This window comes from Nerophis lumbriciformis, linkage group LG11, assembly GCF_033978685.3.
Source record: "Nerophis lumbriciformis linkage group LG11, RoL_Nlum_v2.1, whole genome shotgun sequence".
Taxonomy (NCBI): domain Eukaryota; kingdom Metazoa; phylum Chordata; class Actinopteri; order Syngnathiformes; family Syngnathidae; genus Nerophis; species Nerophis lumbriciformis.
In genome coordinates, this window is record NC_084558.2 from 25,348,747 (window position 1) to 25,373,408 (window position 24,662).

Genomic DNA, 24,662 nt, shown 5'->3' on the forward strand with positions numbered 1-24,662 from the left:
CATGAGATCGACGTAATGTCATTAATAAAACTACTACAAATCCATTAATAAACAAACAGCCCACTACCTATAATATGGCCTTTTTAAATATCAGTTAATTGTCTCCCAAAGCGTTATTAGTTAATAAGGTCATTAAAAACAACAATGTTAGCGTCATCGGACTTAGTGAGACATGGTTATAACCAGATTATTTTTCTCTGCTTAACGAGGTATCTCCTCCTAACTATACAAGTTCACATGTAGCTCGTCCCCTTAAAAAGGGTGGATGGGTCGCATTAAACTCTGATGTAAACCTTAACCTTAGCCTAAGTAATAAATATTAATATTTAAGGTTCTTACTATGAGGTCGGTTGCACCTTTACCACTCCACCTGGTCGATATCTACAGCCTCTACTGCTGCAATAATTAGTGCCTGCTCAAATTCGGAGAATTTGTTGCTGACCTAGTGACTTTTGCGGATCTTTTTTTTTTAATCGCTAATTTAAGGCTGTGATTTGTCACACTGTGACAGAGAGGAGCACAGCAGAGCCCGCGGTGGCACAATGAGAAACGGCGGGTTGTCACGATGCCGCCCACGCCATAGAACGTTATATATGGCCCAGAGCTCCATAACCACACCAGATTTTGTAGAAAGTGTTCACCTGCTGTGGCAGCGCGTATATATTCAGGAAAGTGTTTTTTTGTGTTTGTGTGACGATCTGTCACATTAACGTCTGGTTGTGCTTCCTTGGTTTGTGTTTATTTCCTGTGTAGCGCTCTTATGTTTGGTTCCTTTTCCTGCTTGTCTCCCTGAGCCCTATATCCCCTCACCGGCCGCTGATTGGCAGCCTGGCAACACCTGTTGTTAATCAGGTGGCTGCTATTTATGCCTGCCTCACCCTCCAGTCAGGGCTTGAGGACTGTTTCCTGTCTCAATGTTCCCTGCATGTGCACATACCAGTTGCACTATTTCCTTTTTGACATTAAAGTCATGTTTTCCTGTGCTACGCCTGCCATCTCTGCATCCTTGGGTTCGAGACCAACAGCACCTGACAGTTTGCCGACGTTGATCAATTTTCCCGGGCCTCGTTTCACTGCCCCGACTTCCATGGTGCTTTGTTGGGTGTGCATCAAAGAGCAAATTTGTGCCACTGTTATTACACAGCAACAGGTGTGCAAGCCTGCACCACACAAGATGAATTGCTTAATGTAATAAATCTAAAGGAAAATGCCTCAAGTTGAGAGCTTTTTTCAGCAATTTTTTGTATAGATTAAAAAAGAGATGACCGTATATTCCGGACCATAGAGCGCACCGGTATATAAGCCTCACCCAATAAATTTTAGGAAAAAAACAAACAAACATATATTGCTGTGTTGCAATCACGTGACCCAGAGGCATTTCCGGGTTTCAGACGATGGTCGAGAGTCCCATTAGGCTACTGTATTTACCTGAATCAGTGCAGATTCAAGCATATTTTGAAATAGTTAGAGGCAAATATATAAGAGTTAATGAAAAATAATATCTAAAATGGGATGGAGTGGATTTATACACTCTCGAGAAAAATTACTTTCAAAAAATGTAAACCATTCATCATCCCCAAGACGTTATTGCTCGTCTCAACCTCACTTTCTTACACACTTACAATGATTTAAAAAAGAAAAGATTGGAGGCACATCATGTCTTTACATCTGAGGGGTCCACAAATTAAGCATTAATCGGTGAAAGACAAAGTTGTATTTATTTGTGCATCGTTAACGTATTTGATTGGCATAACGAGTGACGTGCTGCTGTGTTTGTCACGCTAATGAGAAAAAGGATACGTTTGTTTGCAGTTGATTTCCTGCTACAAATATTAATCGTATCTACAATTTATGTCTGCAGTTGTTTTTATGGTGTGAAGTTCATATTTTGTCTCATTATTTAGCTATAAATGTCCCTGTTGTTCAGCAATGTTTGCTAGCAATATCATGATTTAGTATATGCTTTTGAGCCTATAAAGGATTTATACATGTAGTTTATTAATACATACATACATACGTTATAATGTGGTCATCAATGTTGAATAAAGCACTTTGCTTTCCTGCACAATAACAACTAAGCTTTTAGTTTCTGTCGTACAAATCGATAATGAAAATATGGTGTCTAAGAAAAACAATAACAATATTTATAACTAGGACTTAACGTGACGTTAGTTTATTTGCACAATCTGGTCTTCGTAGTTATATTTAGACAAAGCAAATACAAATGAACACAATCTAACGAATGCGATCTCTTGTCCTTTCTTTTTTAGTTTAATTCTGCTCTCAAACACTACTAATATAGCAGGGAATAAACTTGATTGCATCACAGAAAGTTTCTCAAACAAATCAAATGTTGAACCAAACATTTTACAAAGTGATCGCTGCAGACACGAGCAAGGTCTGATTGTACAAGATGATGAAAGTTATATTTTTAAGAGCCATTTCCTTTTACACGTTTTAGTTTTTTTCCCTGACTTTATTGCCTTTATGAACCACTTCTTTGGGGAATCAATGAAAGCACCTTCTTATCTCTCTATTTGAACGATTGGAACACCCAAGAAAAGAACAGCATTACGGCGTTTTCTGCTCAAACTCTACACTCACTCACTTGTTTTAATGCTACGCTCAAGATGTTTGACCATCGTGTGCGTTAAGCTGCGGAGAAGAAAAACAGACGTGACGTCATATGCAACACAGCAATTAGCTGCACCGGACTATAAGTCGCAGATATATACGTTGTGAAAGGAGTTGATTACACAAAAAGAGTTTGTAAATGTTAATTTGCATACCTTAAATGTTTTCAAGCGGTGTCTGTAAAACATCTGATCAAGCAAAAAGCTTGTTCTACAAACAGCTAAAACGACTCAATAACGTCATGGTGATGTTTCGGTGAATTTACTGAGAAATTTGTGAAACTGTAATAATACAAACAGAATGCCCTTGTAAGTTAATAATTCTACACTCATAAACATGTTAGCATATTAGCTAATGCAAAAAATGCTAGCTTCACTACAATACAATAGCATGTACAAATATGCATGGAAACAGTTTTGCAGACATCACACATGGGACGGTTAAGTAAGCAAGAATTGTTCTAGTTATATTGTAAAATTGGCAAACGTTGCTTGGAGTGATGAATAAAGAATCCATGCAAGTAGAAACGCTATGGACGATTTATAAGATGGAACGGCACTTGTACTTCCGGTTGAAAGCTTTAAACAGCAGGAATTTACATACACCAGCAGCACCTGCAATGAGCAAACTCGTACACAAGATGGCGTCATAATACAAACATTAACACACAATTTAAGTGTATTTGCATGCTTTATGGCTGTCAGCAAAGACAAATCCATAAATCAGCCGCACTGTTTTATAACAGGGTTCAAAGTGTAGGGGAAAAGGAATTTACGGTAAATAGATTAATTAACTCCAGATCATACATGATTCATTAAAAAAAATCTTTTGACAGCTTAGTTAAAAATGTGTAAATAAAAAATGGTCCCCTCATTCAAAATGTGTTACACCAGGGGTCTCCAAACTTTTTGACTCGGGGGGCCGCATTGTATTAAAAATTTGGCGGGGGGCCGGCCTCTTTATATATATATATTTAACCTGCTCAATGGCCTTATGGTTAAAGTGTCCGCCCTGAAATCGGTAGGTTGTGGGTTCAAAACCCGGCCGAGTCATACAAAAGACTATAAAAATGGGCCCCATTACCTCCCTGCTTGACACTTAGCATCAAGGGTTGGAATTGGGGTTAAATCACTAAATTGATTCCCGAGCGCGGCCACTGCTGCTGCTCACTGCTCCCCTCGCCTCCTACGGGGATGGGTCAAACGCAGAGGGTCATTTCACCACACCTAGTGTGTGTGTGACTGTCAGTGGTACTTTAACTTTATATATATATATTCCGAGCGCGATGATGTCACGTTATCGATGGGAAAATGCAGCTAGGAAACGCCGAGAGTAACAAGCGGTAGAAAATGGATTAGAAAGGACAGATATAAAAAATAATAATGATTAAAAAAATAAAAAATAAAATAAAATATATAAATATATATATATATATATATATATATATATATATATATATATATATATATATATATATATATATATATATATATATATATTTATTTTATTTTATTTTTTTTTTTTGGGACTTTCCGCGGGCCATATTTTGGACGCTAGCGAGCCATAGTTTGGGGACCTCTGTGTTACACCTACTCCGCCAGGTGGTCAAGGACGCTAGTGAGTGTTCGTCATCCATCAGAGGCACTGTTGTAGCTGAAGAAGCCATGACAGTGATGATCAGGGCCGCAAACAACGCACCATAAACATCCTGTCACATGTGGTCAAAGAGGGCGGTCTGGCAAGGCTGGGGGTCTTGCCTGAGGGATGATGTCGTGGGAGGAACGTTATGTGCACAAAAGCGTACAAATTGTGCCGTCTTGTCATGACAGTTCCTACTGATCATACTGTATAGTATCAATGTGGCAAGAATAAAGTCACAGTATACAATCACAGTGCCCTATAACAAAGCAATTAGAGAAAAAGAATCTTATATATAAATATGTTTTGTCACTGTTTTTGTCAGTGAACTCACACACTCACACACACACACACACACACACACACACACACACACACACACACACACACACACACACACACACACACACACACACACACACTTGTAGAGTGGTTTAATTGGGCACCATTTACGATCTTTTTGTCCGTTTATGTTGAGAACAGACATGATCCAATTAGTGCTAGCAAATTAAAGCTACAGAACTCTTGAAACTGACTCCTTGTGTGTGTGTGTGTCTGTCTGTCTGTGCGTATGTGTGTGAGAGAGAGAGTGCTGCATATGTACATCTGAATGTGTGCAGCAGCGTGTGTTTTTGCAGCACGTTTGACTGTCTGTGTGTGAGTGCAGCATTGTGTGTACCTGTGTGTGTTTGTGTGTGTACAGTACCAGTCAAAATACTAAACACACAATCTTGTGTCCAAACGTTTGACTGCTACTGCACACCAGAATGTGTGTGTGTGTGTGCTCCCATATATGTTGATGTGTGTGTGTGTGTGCTCCTAAACGTGTACAGTATATGTGTGTGTGTATAGCTACATAGTGTATGGCTATATGTGTGCACCTACATTTGTACGCGTGTGCACTCCCTACACATTAAAAACACATTTGTTTAAGTGTGCGTTCCAGTAAACATTCCATTTTAATTTTTGTATTACTTTATATATCAATTAGTTTGAATTATTTTCTTTCTTTCTTTCTTTAGTTTATTTCGAACATGAACACACTTACATCATAATACATCACACAATTTCATATCATTTCATTTTACATCATGCCCGAAAAGGAGTAGGAAGAAGCAAAGCTTATTTAATCCTACCCCTTTCCCACTTCAAGCGTTTACAAATATATAGAATCATTTACTGACATTTTTATATAATAAAATAACATCTATGAATTAGTATACAACAGTTTTGTAATATGTAATTAATTAATTAATTCAGTCATTATTAACATACTGAGATGAAGAATATCTTATTTTCAATAAGGTTGAAAGTATTTCTCAGAATTCTTCTTTTTTGTACTCTGTAAGCACTATTATTTTGAACAACCTCTTAAACTGGATCATATCAGTACAATTTTTAACTTCTTTACTTAATCCATTCCATAATTTAATTCCACATACTGATATGCTAAAAGTTTTAAGTGTTGTACGTGCATATAAATGTTTTAAATTATTTTTTCCTCTAAGGTTATATTTCTCCTCTTTAGTTGAGAAGAATTGTTGTACATTCTTTGGTAGCAGGTTATAGTTTGCTTTGTACATCATTTTGTATTACCAAATGTAGTATTATAATTGCAATGGCTCTGATGTTGCATCTTGCTACATGCTTATTTTGATTGTACTTCATTTGTATTTTAACTATGTGCAGCACTTTGTGAGCTCTCCTTGTGAGAAGTGCTATATAAATTAAATGTGCTTACTTAAACGTGAGTGCTTGTGTTAGCACCTCTGTATGAGTGTGTGTGTGTGTGTGTGTGCGCACCCATGTGTCTCATGAACCTGTAAATATGTGCTCCTAGAAATTGTGTGCACCTACCTTTAAATGTGCGCCTCACTGTGTGTGTACAGTATTAATCACAATTTTATACACACCCTCTCATTCGACAGTACAAAAATGGTGTGCTCCCAAATGTGTTTGTGTGTGTACCTTTCAGCATGTGTTCGTATGTACGTACCAATGAGCATGCACATTTAAACGTGTATGTGCACCTATCTGTATATGTGTGTGTGTGCGCACCTGTGTCTGTGTGCACCTTAACGTGTGCACTCCTAAAATGTGTGTGCAACTACCTGTATTTGTGTGCATCTATGTGAACATGTGCTCCTCAATCTGTGTGTGTATGTACCAATGAGCATGTGCATATAAATGTGTGCATACCTGTACATCAATATTTATTTGTGTGTGCGCGTGTGTGTGCACACTTAAAGGTGAAAGTGCGCACATTTATGTTTGTGTGTGTCCATCTGTATGATGGACACACACATACAGTACATCTCTTTACGGATGTGTGTGTGTTCCCTATATCAGTGTGCACACCTATTATGTAGATCATTATGTACACCAATATGACTGTGTGTGAGTGTGTCTATACCATTTGTCCACGAGCTGCAGGTGTGTGCCAATACCTGTGCTCTAGTGTGTTTCAGATGCCTATGTGTGTGTATGTGTGCATTGTTTCTTTCAATGAATACAGAGAGGACAATCTACCAAATAAAATTAATTTTGTGTTAATCAGTAGAACCTTGATTTACAAACTTAATTGGTTCTTGGACAAACCGAAAGGTTTGTATAGTGAAGCTGATTTCCCCATAAGAAACAATGAAAACATGGATAATTGGTTCTAGCCTTGACAAAAGACCCTATTTTATTAAAAAAATGCACACTTTGAAAACACTATAATGTGTATACATATATACTGTATATATCAAACCAACATAACAAGGTGGTAATGGCTCAACAATTTATTTTCTATCCAAACAACACAACAACAGCCAGATTAACTGTCAATGCGTGCACACGCACACTAAAGTCCCTTTGCCTTTGGTGCTGTCCAAAATGTTACCAATCATGTTGCTACAATACAAACAAACAAAAGAAAATTATTTTTACCTTGTGTCGGTGAATATTTGTGGCAGTTTCTGAGTTGTAAACGGCGATCCTTCGTCGGCTTGTGTCCCGGTAGTGCCTTGTCTTCAGCTGTACTATACTTCCGCTTAGGAATCTTTTTCCAAATAAAAACCCGATTTTATCACCGTCAAAAACTTTCTGCGGTAGATGCCCCTTTTGCTGATTAAATCCTGGAAGTGCTTAATAAGCTCCTCCACGGCAGCTTTGTCGGAGCCAGTAGCCTCGCCACATATATAAATTACGAGTCTTTACGCAAATTACAGCCTCTGAAATGCTATTTCTGCCTAGCTGCTTCTCATTTATCCATACTGGCAACATATTTTCCACCTGGTCTTGCACTTTCTCTCTGTCTTTGCGAAGATATTTAACCCCTACGGCCAAGTCAGCAACCGTATAAACATCCTTTTTTTCTTTCTTTCTACAATTATTGTAATTGTGGACTTGTTTCTTCCATATTTGACAGCCAAACCGTGCATTATTGGCGCTGCTCCCGCTGTGTACTCCTTGCAAATATTTAAACAGGATGTGATGTAGGGACCCTGTCTCTTGAAAATTTCCGTGTCCGCGTGTACAGGAAGTGATGACAGCAAAAAGCAAGCCCCCAGCGGGCATCCCGTAGCACTGTCATTATACAACCGGAAGACCCCATCGGTCCACGCATGCGCGAGGCCTACGTCTCTTCCGTCAACTTGTTTTACCGCCGTAAAACGGTAACTGTGCCTGTCGTCACAGTTGCCATGGATTTATGTTTTTGTCATATGTCATATAAAATATTATTTTTGAAAGGGTTTGGATCTGTACAGAAACCTGAGTATTGTGTTCAGCAGCCTTAAATTGCAAATCGATTTCAATTATTTATTTTACTACTTTATTTACATCAACTATATCAATTCACAATACAGATATTATATTTGTGTTAGACCGCAGATATTGATTTAAGTAAAGTGCCTCGTTTAAAAAAATAAATAAATACAAAAAAGCGATGGGAGTCAGTGGCATTCTGTGCGTCATTCATTGCAATGACAGAAGAGTGAATGTGGTTGGCAAGCTATTATTTTTATACAAAACATTATCTCAAATAATATCTCAAATAATCTCAAAATCCCAATCATATCAATTCCTAGATGTGATCGAAAGTATTCAAGGCACACTACACAAAATAAACGTAACGTTATTAACATCAGTACTATGTATACCATGAATACAAATTCCTCAAAACAGCCCACTACCTATAATATGAGCTTTTTAAACATCAGATCATTGTCTCCCAAAATGTTTAGTTAATGAGGTCATTAGAGACAATCTTAACGTCATTGGTCTGAGCGAAACCTGGCGAAAACCAAATACATGTTTCCCGCTTAACGGGGCATATCCTAACTATATGTGCACATATTGCCCGTCCCCTTAAAAGGGGTGGAGTGGTCGCACTAATATCCAGTGAAAACCTTAACCTGACCCCTAACCTAAGTAATAAATATAAATCATTTGAGGTGCTTACTATGAGGTCTGTCACACCGCTGCCTCTATTTGGCTGTTATCTATCGCCTCCTGGGCCCTATTCTGACTTTATCAGTGAATTTTCAGAGTTTGTCGTTGATTTAGTGACGCACGCAGATAATACAGTTATAATGGGGATTTTAATATCCATATGAATACTCCGTTAGACCTTTTGTGCATGGCGCTCCAGACTATAATTGATAGCTGTCTTACACAAATAATAAATGAACTCACGCATCGCAATGGTAATACGATAGACCTTGTTCTTGTTTGGGGTGTCACCACCTCCAAAGTTATGGTACTCCCGTACACTAAAGTTATGTCCGAGCATTACCTTATAAAATTTGAAGTTCTGACTCATTGTCAACAAACTACTAATAATCACTGCTTTAGCAGCCGCAACATTAATGCTGTCACAACTACGACTCTTGCTGACCTACTGCTTTCGGGAATGGCGCCATTCCCAAATTATGTGGGCTCTATCAATAACCTCACTAACAACTTTAACAATGCCCTGCGCAACGCCATTGATAGTATAGCACTGCTAAAGCTAAAAAAAAAAACTAAAAGCGTACCCCAAGTTTACAGAAGAAACCAGAGCTCTTATAGTATCATGTAGAAAGTTGGAACGCAAATGGCGTGCGAATAAACTTGAGGTTTTTCATCAAGCATGGAGTGATAGTTTAATAACTTAAAAACACTCCGCTTACCTTAGTCAAAACTAATAACTACTCCAATCTCATCCGCCTCAATAAAAACAATCCTGAATATGTGTTCAGTACAGTAGCATCGCTGACCCAACAAGGGACTCCCCCCCAGTAGCTCCACCCACTCGACTGATGACTTTTTGAAATTCTTTAATAAAAAAAAATTTACTTATTAGAAAGGAGATTAATGATAACGCGTCCCAGCTCCAACTGGGTTCTATTAACACAGACACAAATGTATGTACGGCGAATATTGCCCTCCGAAATAATCTCTCTCTTTTTGAAGAAATAACAGAGGAACTCCTGCAACTTGTAAATGGGACAAAACACACAAAATGTTTACTTGACCCACTTCCTGGGAAACTTATCAAGGAGGTGTTTGTTGTATTAGGACCAGCAGTGCTAAATATTATTAATTTATCACTTTCCTCTGGCACTGTTCCCCGAGCATTCAAAAAAGCGGTTATTCAACCTCTGCTCAAAAGACCTAACCTCGATCCTGACCTCATGGTAAACTACCGGCCGGTGTCCCACCTTCCCTTTATTTAGAAAATCCTCCAAACATTTTTTGCACAACAGCTAAATGAACACTTAGCTTCTAAAATCTGTGAACCCTTTCAGTCCGGTTTCAGGGCAAATCACTCTACAGAGACAGCCCTCGCAAAAATGACTAATGACCTATTGCTAACTACGGATACTGATGAGTCATCCATGTTGCTGCTTCTTGATATTAGCGCTGCTTTCACTACCGTCAATCATAGCATTTCATTCGAATGTATCAAAACACGTATTGGTATGTAGGGTTGCAAAATTCCGAAAATATTCAAAGTTGGAAACTTTCCATGGGAATTAACGAGAATATATGGGAATTAATGGGAAATTAATGGGAAATTAATGGGAATAAACATTGAATGCAACATGCTAGATCTTGCAGCATGATTATTAGCTAAAACAACCTGATTTAATGCAAATTCAGTAGAATTTCAACCCTGTACGGTGCATTCCTCTATCACATGTGCACATACTTGCCAACCCTCTCGATTTTCCCGGGAGACTCCCGAATTTCAGTGCCCCTCCCGAAAATCTCCCGGGGCAACCATTCTCCCGAATTTCTCCCGATTTCCACCCGGACAACAATATTGGGGGCGTGCCTTAAAGGCACTGCCTTTAGCGTCCTCTCTCACCTGAAAAAGAGACTATTATATATGTGTCCGTTATCCATAGGTTTATCAATAACCCATAAAGTAGGCAGGTACAGAGCTATTTCTCAGCGTGTGTTTATTCCAGACGGCACGCTAATACACTGACACACAACATCCGGATTCCCATAATGCATTTCTTCAAAACTACGGCAAGTAGTAATGTTCAAAAACATAACAGAGACGAAGCAGAAGAACGAAGAAGAGACATGGCGACGACGAGTAAGAAGAAGTACGCTTGCAAGTTCCAAAATGATTGGAAAAAATAATTTCAGTTCATCCAGGACAGCTCAAAGGGGAAGGGGTATGCTGCCTGCACATGTTGTAGATCAGACTTTTATGTGTGTATATGTGTAAATAAATGAACACTGAAATTCAAGTATTATATATATATATATATATATATATATATATATACATATATATATATATATATATATATATATATACATCCATCCATCCATCCATTTCCTACCGCTTATTCCCTTTTGGGGTCGCCTATCTCAGCTACAATCGGGCGGAAGGTGGGGTACACCCTGGACAAGTCGCCACCTCATTGCAGGGCCAACACAGATAGACAGACAACATTCACACTCACATCCACACACTAGGGCCAATTTAGTGTTGCCAATCAACCTATCCCCGGGTGCATTTCTTTGGAAGTGGGAGGAAGCCGGAGTACCCGGAGGGAACCCGCGCAGTCACGGGGAGGACATGCAAACTCCACACAGAAAGATCCCGAGCCCGGGATTGAACCCAAGACTACTCAGGACCTTCGTATTGTGAGGCAGATGCACTAACCCCTCTTCCACCGTGCTGCCATATATATATATATATATATATATATATATATATATATATATATATATATATATATATATATATATATATATATATATACTGAAAGTCCAGTATTTATTATATTTATATATATATATATATATATATATATATATATATATATATATATATATATATATATATATATATATATATATATATAAGAAATACTTGAATTTCAGTGAATTCTAGCTTTTAATATACTCCTCCCCCTTAACCCCGCCCCCGGCCCCGCCCACCCCGGCCCCGCCCACCTCAAACAACCCCCCATCACCTGAATTCGGAGGTCTCAAGGTTGGAAAGTATGCATGTGCAGTGCATTCTTCCATCACATGCGCAGATAATTCCCAGCATGCTACACACTACAGCAGGGCTATTGAGGCCACACGAGTATTTGAGCCCAAGGACTTCATCCAGTCAGGTAAGTATTGATGATATTACTGGGGTAAATATATTTGATCTATGGTATTTAAGTTTAATAGAGGTGTAATTGCTTACAAATACTAAATCAAAACCTGTAATTTTCTCTGCCTTCTGTTCTGCTAGCCATTCTGTTGTCATACAAGAATGTAGGTTATAGTTTGATTTAGCATGCTGATTGAGTGTTCATTTATTCATCTAGCCTATTTCTATTCATTTGTCCATCAGTAAAATATTTTTAAAGACTACTCCAGTTGTTTAACTGACTATTTATATCTGTGTGTGGCATTGCATTAATGTTTTACAAGAATAAATAAATACAAACAGAATAATGCCACGTATACCATCTGATGTGTGGAGACATTTCACCCCAACCAATGTAGGTGTAAAAGCTGTGTACATTTGCAAATACTCTGCAAAGAGCTATGTCAAAAATGCCACAAAGATGCCGCAGTATATAGACAAGTGCCCAATACTATATAATTATTGTAATTCCCCATTAATTCCCATATATTCCCATTAATTCCCATGGACGGTGTCCAACTTTGAATAAAAATGGTCAATATTTCCAAACTTCCCGAGCTTAACTTCCCGTGGTAAATTTCCGGAAAGTTTCCGGAAATTTACCGGAAACTTTCCACCCCTTTGCAACCCTATTGGTATGTCAGACTTAGCCTTTTCTTTAACTCCTATCTCACTGACAGAATGCAGTGCGTCTCACATAACAATGTGACCTCGGGGTATGTTAAGGTAACATGCAGAGTCCCACTGGGTTCGGTTCTTGGCCCTGCACTCTTCAGCTACATCATACGCAAATACGGTGTTAGTTTTCACTGTTATGCTGATGACACTGCTAGACTTTTGACAAGAACCAGACAGTTTGATCATATTACACCTATACTGTATACTTTATATACCTATATATATATATACCTATATATATATATATATATATATATATATATATATATATATATACCTGCACTGGCTTCCTGTGCACTAAAGATGTGACTTTAAGGTTTTACAACTTACGTATAAAATACTACACGGTCTAGCTCCATCCTGATTATATTGTACCATATGTCCCGGCAAGAAATCTGCGTTCAAAGAACTCCGGCTTATTAGTGATTCCCAGAGCCCAAAAAAAGTCTGCGGGCTATAGAGTAGCCCGCAGACTGGAATGCCCTACCGGTAACAGTTAGAGATGCTACCTCAGTAGAAGCATTTCAGTCCCATCTTAAAACTCATTTGTATACTCTAACATTTAAATAGACCCCAGGGGGTCCCCGCATCTGCGGTCCCTTCCAGGGTTTCTCGTTGTACCCATTGGGTTGAGGTTTTTCTTGCCCAGATTTAAGATCTGAGCCGTTGTAGCTTGTGTAGCCTTTTGAGACATTTGTGATTAAGTGCTATATAAATAAACTTTGATTTATTGATTTATTGATTAATAAAACATTCAAATATGACATACTTTACTTTTCAAGATGTGGCCCTTGGTGAAAAAAGTTTAGACACGCTGATCTAAAATATTAGGACCTCTCATAATAAAAGTAAACTATATTTAAAATGTACACAAATTTTATTTAGTTAATAATACTAATTCATAACATCATAATAATTCATTTAAACATTTACCACAATAAACACGAGTAAATGTAATATTAATATTCCTTACAGGCAGAATTTTTGATACACTACGTGATGCAGTTACACAATCATATTATAATTTTTTATTATATTCATACATACATGGGGAAAAAGAAAACTGTAAAAATGTAAGAAAAAGAAAAAAAAATCGGTATATAATGAGAAAAAGCTGAAATGTTCTAACTAATAACTTATAATATATACAGTACAGGCCAAATGTTTGGACAAACCTTCTCCTCATTCAATGCGTTTTCTATATTTTCATGACTATTTACATTGTAGATTAGGGATGTCCGATAATGGCTTTTTGCCAATATTCGATATTCCGATATTGTCCAACTCTTTAATTACCGATACCGATATCAACCAATAACGATATCAACCGATATATGCAGTCGTGGAATTAACACATTATTATGCCTAATTTGGACAACCAGGTATGGTGAAGATAAGGTACTTTTAAAAAAAAATATTAAAATAAGATAAATAAATTAAAAACATTTTATTGAATAAAAAATAAAGTAATACAATATAAAAACAGTTACATAGAATCTAGTAATTAATTTGAAAATGAGTAAAATTAACTGTTAAAGGTTAGTACTATTAGTGGACCAGCAGCACGCACAATCATGTGTGCTTACGGACTGTATCCCTTGCAGACTGTATTGATATATATTGATATATAATGTAGGAACCAGAATATTATTAACAGAAAGAAACAACCCTTTTGTGTGAATGAGTGTAAATGGGGGAGGGAGGGTTTTTGGGTTGGTGCACTAATTGTAAGTGTATCTTGTGTTTTTTATGTTGATTTAATAAAAGAATAAAAAAATAAAAACGATACCGATAATAAAACAAACGATACCAATAATTTCCGATGAATTTAACGCATTTATCGACATCTCTATTGTAGATTGTCACTGAAGGCATCAAAACTATAAATGAACACATGTGGAGTTATGTACTCAACGAAAAAAGGTGAAATAACTGAAAACATGTTTTATATTCTAGTTTCTTCAAAATAGCCACCCTTTGCTCTGATTGCTGCTTTGCACACTCTTGGCATTCTCTTGATGCACTTCAAGCACACCTGTAAAGTTAAAACCATTTCAGGTGACTACCTCTTGAAGCTCATCGAGAGAATGCCAAGAGTGTGCAAAAAAGTAATCAGAGCAAAGGGGGGCTATTTAGAAGAAACTAGAATGTAAAACATGTTTTCAGTTATTTCACCTTTTCTCTACATGTGCTTATTCATAGTTGTGATGCCTTCAGTGACAATCTACACTGTAAATAGTCACGAAAACAAAGAAAACGCATTGAATGAGAAGGTGTGTCCAAACTTTTGGCCTGTACTGTACTTAGTCACCAATAATACAAAGCTGATACAATATTTGCTTTTAGCATTTTTTTTTAAAATAAAAAATATATCAATATGACCCGCATACTGAAAAGTCAAAGTGTGCAGCCCTTGGTGGAAAAAGTTTGGACAACTCAGAACTAAAGTATCAAAAGTATCGATATTATGATTTGAGAGTCGATATTATCTCATAAACATCTGGTATCGATATTTCAATATCGATCCGCACATCACTAAGCGGTACACAAAGTGAATGAATGACTGAATTAATAAATGAATGAAGCGTTCGTATGCCGAGGCATTGTACGCACACATATTTGGCTTGGCCCAAAGGTTCGCAGATAGAGGCATTTATAAATCAAGACTGCAGTGTACTTGGCCAATACATCTGATTCTGATGTGTTTTTGTGTATACTTGTAGATACACAATGTGTCCATATGCCAGTGGCCTTTAGCTGTGTGTGTGTTTCTGTTGATTAGTCTGTATGTCTGTCTCTACAAGTGGTCTGCAAGTGTGTGGGATTAAAATACCACAATGACAAAAGGTGTGTGTGCGTGATGAGTTGTGTTCAAGCGCACTTAGGCCTAAAATAGGACAAAAAGCATAGACAATAATGTCATCAGTTTTTGGTCAAAAGCTGCTTTTGCTCTTCAAATATGAACTCCTGCAGCTGCGTCATCCATCCATCCATCCATCCATTTTCTACCGCTTATTCCCTTCGGGGTCGCGGGGGGCGCTGGAGCCTATCTCAGCTACAATCGGGCGGAAGGCGGGGTACACCCTGGACAAGTCGCCACCTCATCGCAGAGCCGCGTCATCGCTCAACCGCTAATTGTCGTCAGGAACCAAAGCAGTAATTGGTTCAGATTTGGAAGATTTGGATATGAGAGTCACCAAACAGACGTTATGACTTGCAGTCAGTCCAAATTGAAAGCGTCATCAAGACGTGTCTTCAAGTGTCGTCTTGTTGAGTGCACACGACACCTCGCTCATTCCGCTGCCGGCTACATGACTGATGTGTTCGAGCGCCACGGCCCGTCCGTTTTTTTAACTTTTGATGCGTTTGAAGGCTCGCCGCCTTTTGAAGTTTCTGATGGTGGTGTGCCAGGCGGCGTTGCGCTTAGCAAGATAAGTCGTTTGACACGCGCACATCACAGCCCGCAAATCTTCCGTCTGGCTGCCTGGAGTGTCCGCGCCGGGCGCCTTTTCAACAACACTTTCCAACTGTCACAACTGACTGTCAGCGCCTTCTTGACGCACGCTCGCATTCTGAAAGCTGTCATATCAATACAAAACTTCACCCAGACTAAAAATAGACTTAAATTGATCTCAGGACGCTTTAAAAATTAATATGCTTTTTCAGAAGCAGCGTTTTAGCGAGGGTTTGTGTTGATTAGAGTAATTAGATTATCTCGTTATCCTCTGGAGTGAATGACGGTTTGAAGCGCCAGTCATTGAACGCAACATGACAGCTGTTAAGGCTGACAGAAGAGCGAGCGTTTCGTCTCAGTGAGAGACTGACGGAGAGAACACGACAAGCAGTACACTATGTAACCATGCTGTACTGGACTTTTTATGGGCCACTTTAATGTTCTGTAAAACGTAACAACAGCGTTTTAAAAAAAAAGCAACACATTTGTGTCAATTGTACATTGATTTTCATTATCTGTAAGTCATGACCAAAACATTTTAAAGGCCTACTGAAACCCACTACTACCAACCACGCAGTCTGATAGTTTATATATCAATGATGAAATCTTAACATTGCAACACATGCCAATATTTAAATTTCGCGCCGAAATATCCTGCTGAAAACGTCTCGGTATGATGATGTCAGCGCGTGACGTCACGGATTGTAGAAGACATTTTGGGACAGCATGGTGGCCAGCTATTAAGTCGTCTGTTTTCATCGCAAAATTCCACAGTATTCTGAACATCTGTGTTGGTGAATCTTTTGCAATTTGTTTAATAATCAATGGAGACAGCAAAGAAGAAAGCTGTAGGTGGGAAGCGGTGTATTGCGGCCGACTGCAGCAACACAAACACGGCCGGTGTTTCATTGTTTACATTCCCGGAAGATGACAGTCAAGCTTTACCATTGGCCTGTGGAGAACTGGGACAACAGAGACTCTTACCAGGAGGACTTTGAGTTGGATGCGCAGACACGGTACCGTGAGTACGCATGCAGCTGCGGCTTCCAAACATTTGATCGCTTGCCCGTACGTGCGTGCCGCTATGTGCATGTCACGTACGTAACTTTGGGGACTTTGGGGAAATATATGTGCTGTATGAACTTTGGGGAGGTGAACGGTACTTTGGGCTGTGGGATTGAGTGTGTCGTGCAGGTGTTTGAATTGTATTGGCGGGTTATATGGACGGGAGGGGGGAGGTGTTTGTTATGCGGGATTAATTTGTGGCATATTAAATATAAGCCTGGTTGTGTTGTGGCTGTCTTGTGTTTATTTACTGTTTTAGTCATTCCCAGCTGAATATCAGGTCCCACCCGCCTCTCACAGCATCTTCCCTATCTGAATCGCTCCCACTGCCCTCTAGTCCTTCACTCTCACTTTCCTCATCCACAAATCATTCATCCTCGCTCAAATTAATGGGGAAATCGTCGCTTTCTCGGTCCGAATCGCTCTCGCTGCTGGTGGCCATGATTGTAAACAATGTGCAGATGTGAGGAGCTCCACAACCTGTGACGTCACGCTACTCGTCTGCAACTTCCAGTACAGGCAAGGCTTTTTTATCAGCGACAAAAAGTTGCGAACTTTATCGTCGATGTTCTCTACTAAATCCTTTCAGCAAAAATATGGCAATATCGCGAAATGATCAAGTATGACACATAGAATGGACCTGCTATCCCCGTTTAAATAAGGAAATCGCATTTCAGTAGGCCTTTAACAACAGCAAGGTATAACATGTAGTGCAACATTTATATCACAAAAGTGGAGGGGAACTTTTCCCTGATTCAATAAACACGTAAAAAACAGTGATACTGTTACGGTAAATCAAACGTTAGTGCAATCACAATATAGTAACACTCGAAATAGTGCAGAGCAATAACAATATATCAATAACTCAATGTTGCTCAAACGTTAATGTCACACAACACAACACACAAAATAAACATGCAAAGTTCACTTTATGAAGTTATTCCTCATCCACCAATCCCTCGAATTCTTCTTCTTCAGTGTCCGAATTAAACACCATTGATTCGTTTATGTTAAATTTTCTCGCTGCTGCTTTATTCCCGTGTTCTACTGCGTGACTGATCGTCTTAAGTTTAAACTCTGCGTCGTAAGCGTGTCTCTTAATAGGAGCCATTTTTGGGTTAGAAGCGCTTCTTCTTCTAGGGGGGAAAATGAAGTTGCCGGCTGTTTACCGTAATTGCGAGACCTAAACTTTATGAAAATGAAGTTAGGTTTGTTGTGGCTCAATATTGGTCCATATATAAGGCGCACCGGATTATAAGGCGCACTGTCAGCTTTTGAGAAAATTGGAGGTTTTTAGGTGCGCCTTATAATGCGGAAAATACAGTATTTTAATGACACCTCTGTCATGGCCTGAGGGGGTCTGTATCGCTTTCACTAGCACTAAGCAATTTTGATGTGGCTGGCAGGAACCCTGCCACACAAAAAAATGTCACTTCCCCCTTCCTCCATTCATTGCTAAGATGGAAGTTAACGCAGTTGCCTATGTGCAATTACTGCTATCATGGCAGAAGCTGCAAAACAAAACAAAAAACAATTGTCTGGCAGACAAAAAAAAGAAAAAAAGGAAGCTACCCGGATAAAAGGACAGTCAAGGATCAACATTGGCCCGGCTTTTACTAGCTGGCGTGAGCTCAAAGATGAGGAGGGATTTCAGACCGATGCTGCCTTGGCTGTGTTCCTGCTAAACTAGTAAGTAACTTTTGATGCTCAAATCAAAATGCTAATGTTAATGTTAGCATCGGATATTTGCGTGATAGCAATAAATAGCTACCAGTTTGATAGTTCCACACTGAGAAGACCAGCCTTGCAATAAACTCAAAATTACTGTATAAAGAAAACACAATGCGATGACTGCAAACAACAAATATAAAGTTTGAGTAAAATATGTAGGTTCCTACTTTGGAAAGATAAGTCCTAATGAATCATTGTGGTATTATCGTGTCAGTTTGTAAGTACGTGACTTTGATTGATTGATTGAGACTTTCATTAGTAGATTGCACAGTACAGTACATATTCCGTACAATTGACCACTAAATGGTAACACCCCAATACATTTTTCAACTTGTTCAAGTCGAGGTCTACGTTAATCAATTCATGGTAGTTAACAGTAGTTTCTGACGATTTACAATGCTGTGCGCTGGTCCTCAAGGGAGAAATGTGGTCTTCCTTCAGGCAAAACACTATTGCTTTGGTCCACTGGCACCACCAAAATCAACCAAAGCTGAAAGTTATTAAGTGGGGCTTTAAGTGTCTTTGCATGAAAACTATTTGCAATAAGGCTGTTAGCTAAAAAAATCCATAAATTAGCCGCGCTGTTTTATGAGCCACAGGGTGTAAAGCGTAGGAAAAAAAGTAGCGACTTGTAGTACTTTCAGTACTTCTTTTCAAAACCATGATCAATTTAATGTTCTCCGCCTCAAGGAATGGTTTATTTAATGGTAAATCTGAAGGTGTGGTATTACACGCTTGCGTCACACGTGCAGAGGAAGTTGAAGCAACGTATTCTATACATTTATTTGAGGCGGACATTTATTTACAAATGAAAGGCTCCAGCTCCACGCGTCCCTAAGAGGGACAAGCGGTAGAAAATGGATTGATGGATGAAATGTTCCCCGCCGCGTATGTGTATTCGCTGCTTCCGGTTGTCCCGCTCATTAACAAATTAAGATTAAGGCATGCATCATAGCTCCGTTTCACAACACATACAGACCTGCTTTGCCAGAAAAAAATAGAAATAGTAACTGAAAGTGCAGCAAAAAATAACTAACTACATTATCATGCTACTATTGTATTAAACAAATGCTTTGCAGGTAGTCTTAATAAAGGTACTTTCAAATAAACTTTCGCTAATTAAAACTTAACTAATTTAGATGACAAAAATTTGAATAAAATACATTTTTGATAACAGACTAACTAAAACTAAATTATAAACTGCTGTCAATATTAAAACTGCTGCAGGCATAATCAAACAAATGGGATTTGGATATGAAAATAATTGGTGGAACTACTAATCTACTATCTCATTCATAATGAATGAATCTTATTTTTAAAACATGTGGATGGACAATTAAAATTGGCTGCACTTTGGATACCCTTGGTTTAGAAAGATTGTAGCGTCAGCATTAACCTGTGGCGGGCTGTGTGTTTCCCACCTAGGCCTTCAGTGATGTCCAGTATCTAATGATTACCTCTCAAAATACCATCATTGATGTCACCACATGACCATTGCTGGAGAAATACTATACAGGAACACATTTACACACTACTGGGCATTGAATCACCACCAACAAAATTATTTTCTGGCGCATTTGAAAATCAATAAACCCGCATCAGCAATTAAAACACATCTTATCAAAATTAAAATTGCAAAAAACTTCTCAAACGTGAAAAAATGTAAAAATAAAATATCTGAACTCACAATCTGTAGAACCCATTCGAGCTTCCGGGGTTGGCCGACTTCGTCTCACAAGATGTAGTTTCTCTTTAATTATCCTTCTTGAAAATGGCCTTGCAAATATATGTGTTGTCTTGTCTAATCATAAAAGATGCAGACGAGGCGTGTTTGCTGACTTCTTAAAGTTTACTCCACAGTGTGCTCATCAAAAACATCCAGCTGCCGGCATGGCAACATTCAACCTAAACGGGGCTACTGTGCGTGCTCTTCACTACTGTGGCATGCTGGGTAATGGAGTAATTATGTTATCTAGCTCATTGTTTTTCAACCTTTTCTGAGCTGAGGCACATTTTTTTCATTGAAAAAATCTTGAGGCACACCACCAGCAGAAAACATTAAAAAAATAAACTCAGCAGCCAATATTGACAGTAAAAAGTCGTTCTCGCAATTGTTGGATATGAATTCAAACCATGACCAAGCATGCATCACTATAGCTCTTGTTTCAAAGTAGGTGTACTGTCACCACCTGTCACATCACGTCGTTACTCATTTTGAGGTTTTTGGTGTTCTCCTGTGTGTAGTGTTTTAGTTCTTGTCTTGCACTATTTTGGTGTTGCTTGTCATGTTATGCACAGATGTACTTTGTGGACGCCGTCTGCTCCACACGCCTTAAGTCTTTGCTGTCGTCCAGCATTCTGTTTTTGTTTACTTTGCAGCCAGTTCAATTTTTGTTTAGTTTTGCATAGCCATCCCTAAGCTTTAATGCTTTTTGTTTATTTTTGGTTTAAACATTAGATACCTTTTTACCTGCACGCTGCCACCCACTGTCGTCTGCATAATGTGATCACGACAAACCATGTTCCCGACATCTACAAAGCAATTAGCTACCTGCTGCCACCTACTGATATGGAAGAGTATTACACGGTTACTCTGCCGAGCTCTAACCAGCACAGACACTCAACAACGGCACATTTGCGGATTTTAATTACTGGTTTGCAAAAAATATTTTTAACCCAATTAGGTGAAATTATATAATCTCCCACGGCACACCAGACTGTATTTCACGGTACACTAGTGTGCCGCGGCACAGTGGTTGCAAAACACTGATCTAGCTCATAACATCACAGTATATATCAAGCTAGAAGGCCTTACTGACAACAACTTGTGATCTGATTGGCTATTGCAACTGTCTATCAACTGTATGTCCCTGTTCACTGACAGTGCACAGACGCCCGCATTGTTGATTCTGAAGGCCCCGAACAGATTTGGTACAGCATGGCAACGTAAGCTCGCTGAATTCTGATTGGATAAAAACTCTATAACCTAAAAACAACAGCACTGGAATGAGCATAATATGACATGAAGAGAGCATGAATACTTTTAGATATTTAGGGAAAGTAAATAAAAAAATACTTTTATCTTTAATTATGATCATGATTTCTGGTTATGTTAGACCAGCAGAGAAGGCCTTGCTGGCCCTGACGGCACACCACTGGCATTAAGGTATATTTCACAGCACATACAGTAGACAACATTAGGTCAAGTATGGACAGACCTTGGCCAAATTGGGACACTTTTTCTTCTTCTTTGACCCGATAAGACACACCGGGAAGTCTTTAAAAAAAATCTAGATCTTGTCGAGTTTTTCTTTCCATTTACGCCCCACAAATAAACGTTGACTGACAACAATGCAAAGATTCTCCAAACTCAGCTAATCCCGCCAACGTCTCCAGCGTCGTCAGCTGAAACACGGAACGACCGATTGGCGTGGGCGCGCCGCATCAGCACGCTAATGTCAGCATGTTTGAACAAATGTGGGCTTATGGTGACGAAATGAGCAGTGGGCATTTATCTAGGTCATAGGTCACTGATGAGAGCTAAAGGGAACAAAAGTATAGGGTCACCCATGGGGAAGTTATAACATCAAAATACACTGCGATGGTAATGTCAAGATTCCTGGTAAGACTTTCTACAAGATGACAGCACCGACAAAGGTGGAAAAAAACAAGACTTGGTTGAGAGTATGTAAGGCGGCAACCTTACCAGGATGCTGCTTGTCATCGGGGGGGCAGGATGGAGGCTGCCCCAGGCTCAGGACACCCTGACTTCATCAAGGAGAGACTTCCTCACAGCGCTGGAAAGGGCACACATGCACACTTCTTTGAGTAATGACTTGATTCAATGAATTTCAACAAGTAAGGTCCACCATTAGATCCAATTTGGAGGTTTTGTTGTTTTTTGGCCAGAACATCATCACATTTTGGACCTTTTGTATACAACATTATTATTTGAGCTCCATTCAAATGCATGCGTGGTTATAAAAAAGTACACAATTTGTAAGAATGCACTTATTCTGAAATGATGGGTTAATACAAGTGTTTTATTGTGAAATATTAACAACCTTTCATGGGGAAAAATGCAAATCATCAAAGCCGCATTAAACAATATTATTGACCTTTTCATGTCCACTTTGCTTTTCTTTTTTTCTTTTTTTTTTTTTTAAACCTCGCCCACAGAGAGTCCTCATTAACATACACTGCCGCTCTTGATAAATTATCATCTGCGTTGCATTATAAAAGGAATTAGGCACAACTCAACACTTTTTACGAGCCCGTAAAAAAGGTGAAGGCCATGCATATTAAGGTGTTCATGCAGCGTGAACTTTGGAGCTACGCTACGTCGAAAGAAGCGCAGTTGCAGAATTAATTCCCGACGGCGGGAGACGACTTCCATCATTTGCACTCACTTTTAAATGCAAGACATTTTATTATTATCTGCCAGCAGCAACATTAAAAGTTTAATTTGTGTACAAAATGGACTTTCACGAAGCTCACTTTAGTGTGCAAAGAAAATAGAAAGTAATCAAATCATCTTCTGCGCGCTCATCATTTTCGCTCCATTTCACGTATTAATTGCTTTCTAGGGCACGTTTTACCTGCTAATGTCACATCTGTCTGTCTATTCATCTACAGTCTAACTTCCAGCAAGCATGTTTAATGACAACATATCTTGTCACTAGAAATGATGTACTTTAGAGCAGTCAGTGTACAGCTTGTGCACAGAATCACTATCAATATTTAGCAACACAAGTAAGCAGCAGTATAATATTGTCTTGGTGATACCACACACGGGTGCTCCCGACACTTGGGGAGCTGCGGTTCATTCAGTCAAAACATGAATTTTAGAATGTAAAATGACATTCTGACCCAGAATTTGGACCACATGAAGATTTTCAAACACAATTAAGGAGCCCAAACACACCTTCAAGATGTCACATAAATACCTAAACCAAACTGGACATCCTTAAATGGAAGGAAAGACAAAAGGAAGGAAGGAATGAGTTTAGCAAGGTATGTAACATCCACCAGTTCCACCAGTGATGTCATCATAGAGCAGAGGAAGTGAAGTAACATTAAATATTCACTCTGACGACACAAACTGAGGTGATTGTGTTGTCAGATATTTACACAATAATGACTGTGTTGATAGTACATCCATACTGCTATACACTGACTACTCCAAAGTATATTCTAAAGCAGTGGTTCTCAAACATTTTTCCACCAAGCACCACCTCAGAAAAAACTTGGCTCTCCAAGTACCACTATAATTACCAACATTGAAGTACAGTAGCATAGTAGGCCTCAGTATTCACTTAAAACAGGGGTCCCAAACTCAATTTACCTGTGGGCCACTGGATGCAGAAACTGGGTGAGGCCGGGCCGCAAGAAAAGATTTCTTAAAAAAAATCTAACATGACCTTTTAAATGAATTCACCTTCTTTGAATGGCTTTCCCGCCCTAGCAACCATCTCACTCACTATGTAGCTAGCTTTGACTGCTGCATCGTTCTTTTCGCTTGCTTTCTTGACGAAATCTTGTTGCCTCAGTAGACTGGTTTTAAGATTTGCAACCCGGTTCACTCTCTCATATACCTGGTATTTTGCATACTCCTTAGCATGTCTAGTTTTATAATGACGTTTCAAATGGTATTCCTTGTGCACCGCAACTTTCTATGTATCAACTACAGAAAAGAGCTATAAGGATTATTCATAAAGTAGATTACTTAGAACACACTAACATATTATTTATTAATTCGGGTTTATTGAAATTACAGGAGCTAGTAAAGTTACAGACATTATGTGTCATGTTTAAGGCTAAAAGTAA

The 24,662-nt window shown here is 38.8% G+C and overlaps 1 protein-coding gene across 1 annotated transcript in view; it reads right to left on the reverse strand.

Moving 5' to 3' along the window:
- LOC133610586 (teashirt homolog 1-like) overlaps window positions 1–24,662 on the reverse strand; it is a 437,114-nt gene that overhangs the window by 82,614 nt on the left and 329,838 nt on the right. The window contains exon 4 of the mRNA XM_061966992.2: window positions 22,543–22,633. The gene's annotated coding sequence lies outside the window, so the exon portion shown is untranslated. The remainder of the gene's footprint in view (window positions 1–22,542; window positions 22,634–24,662) is intronic.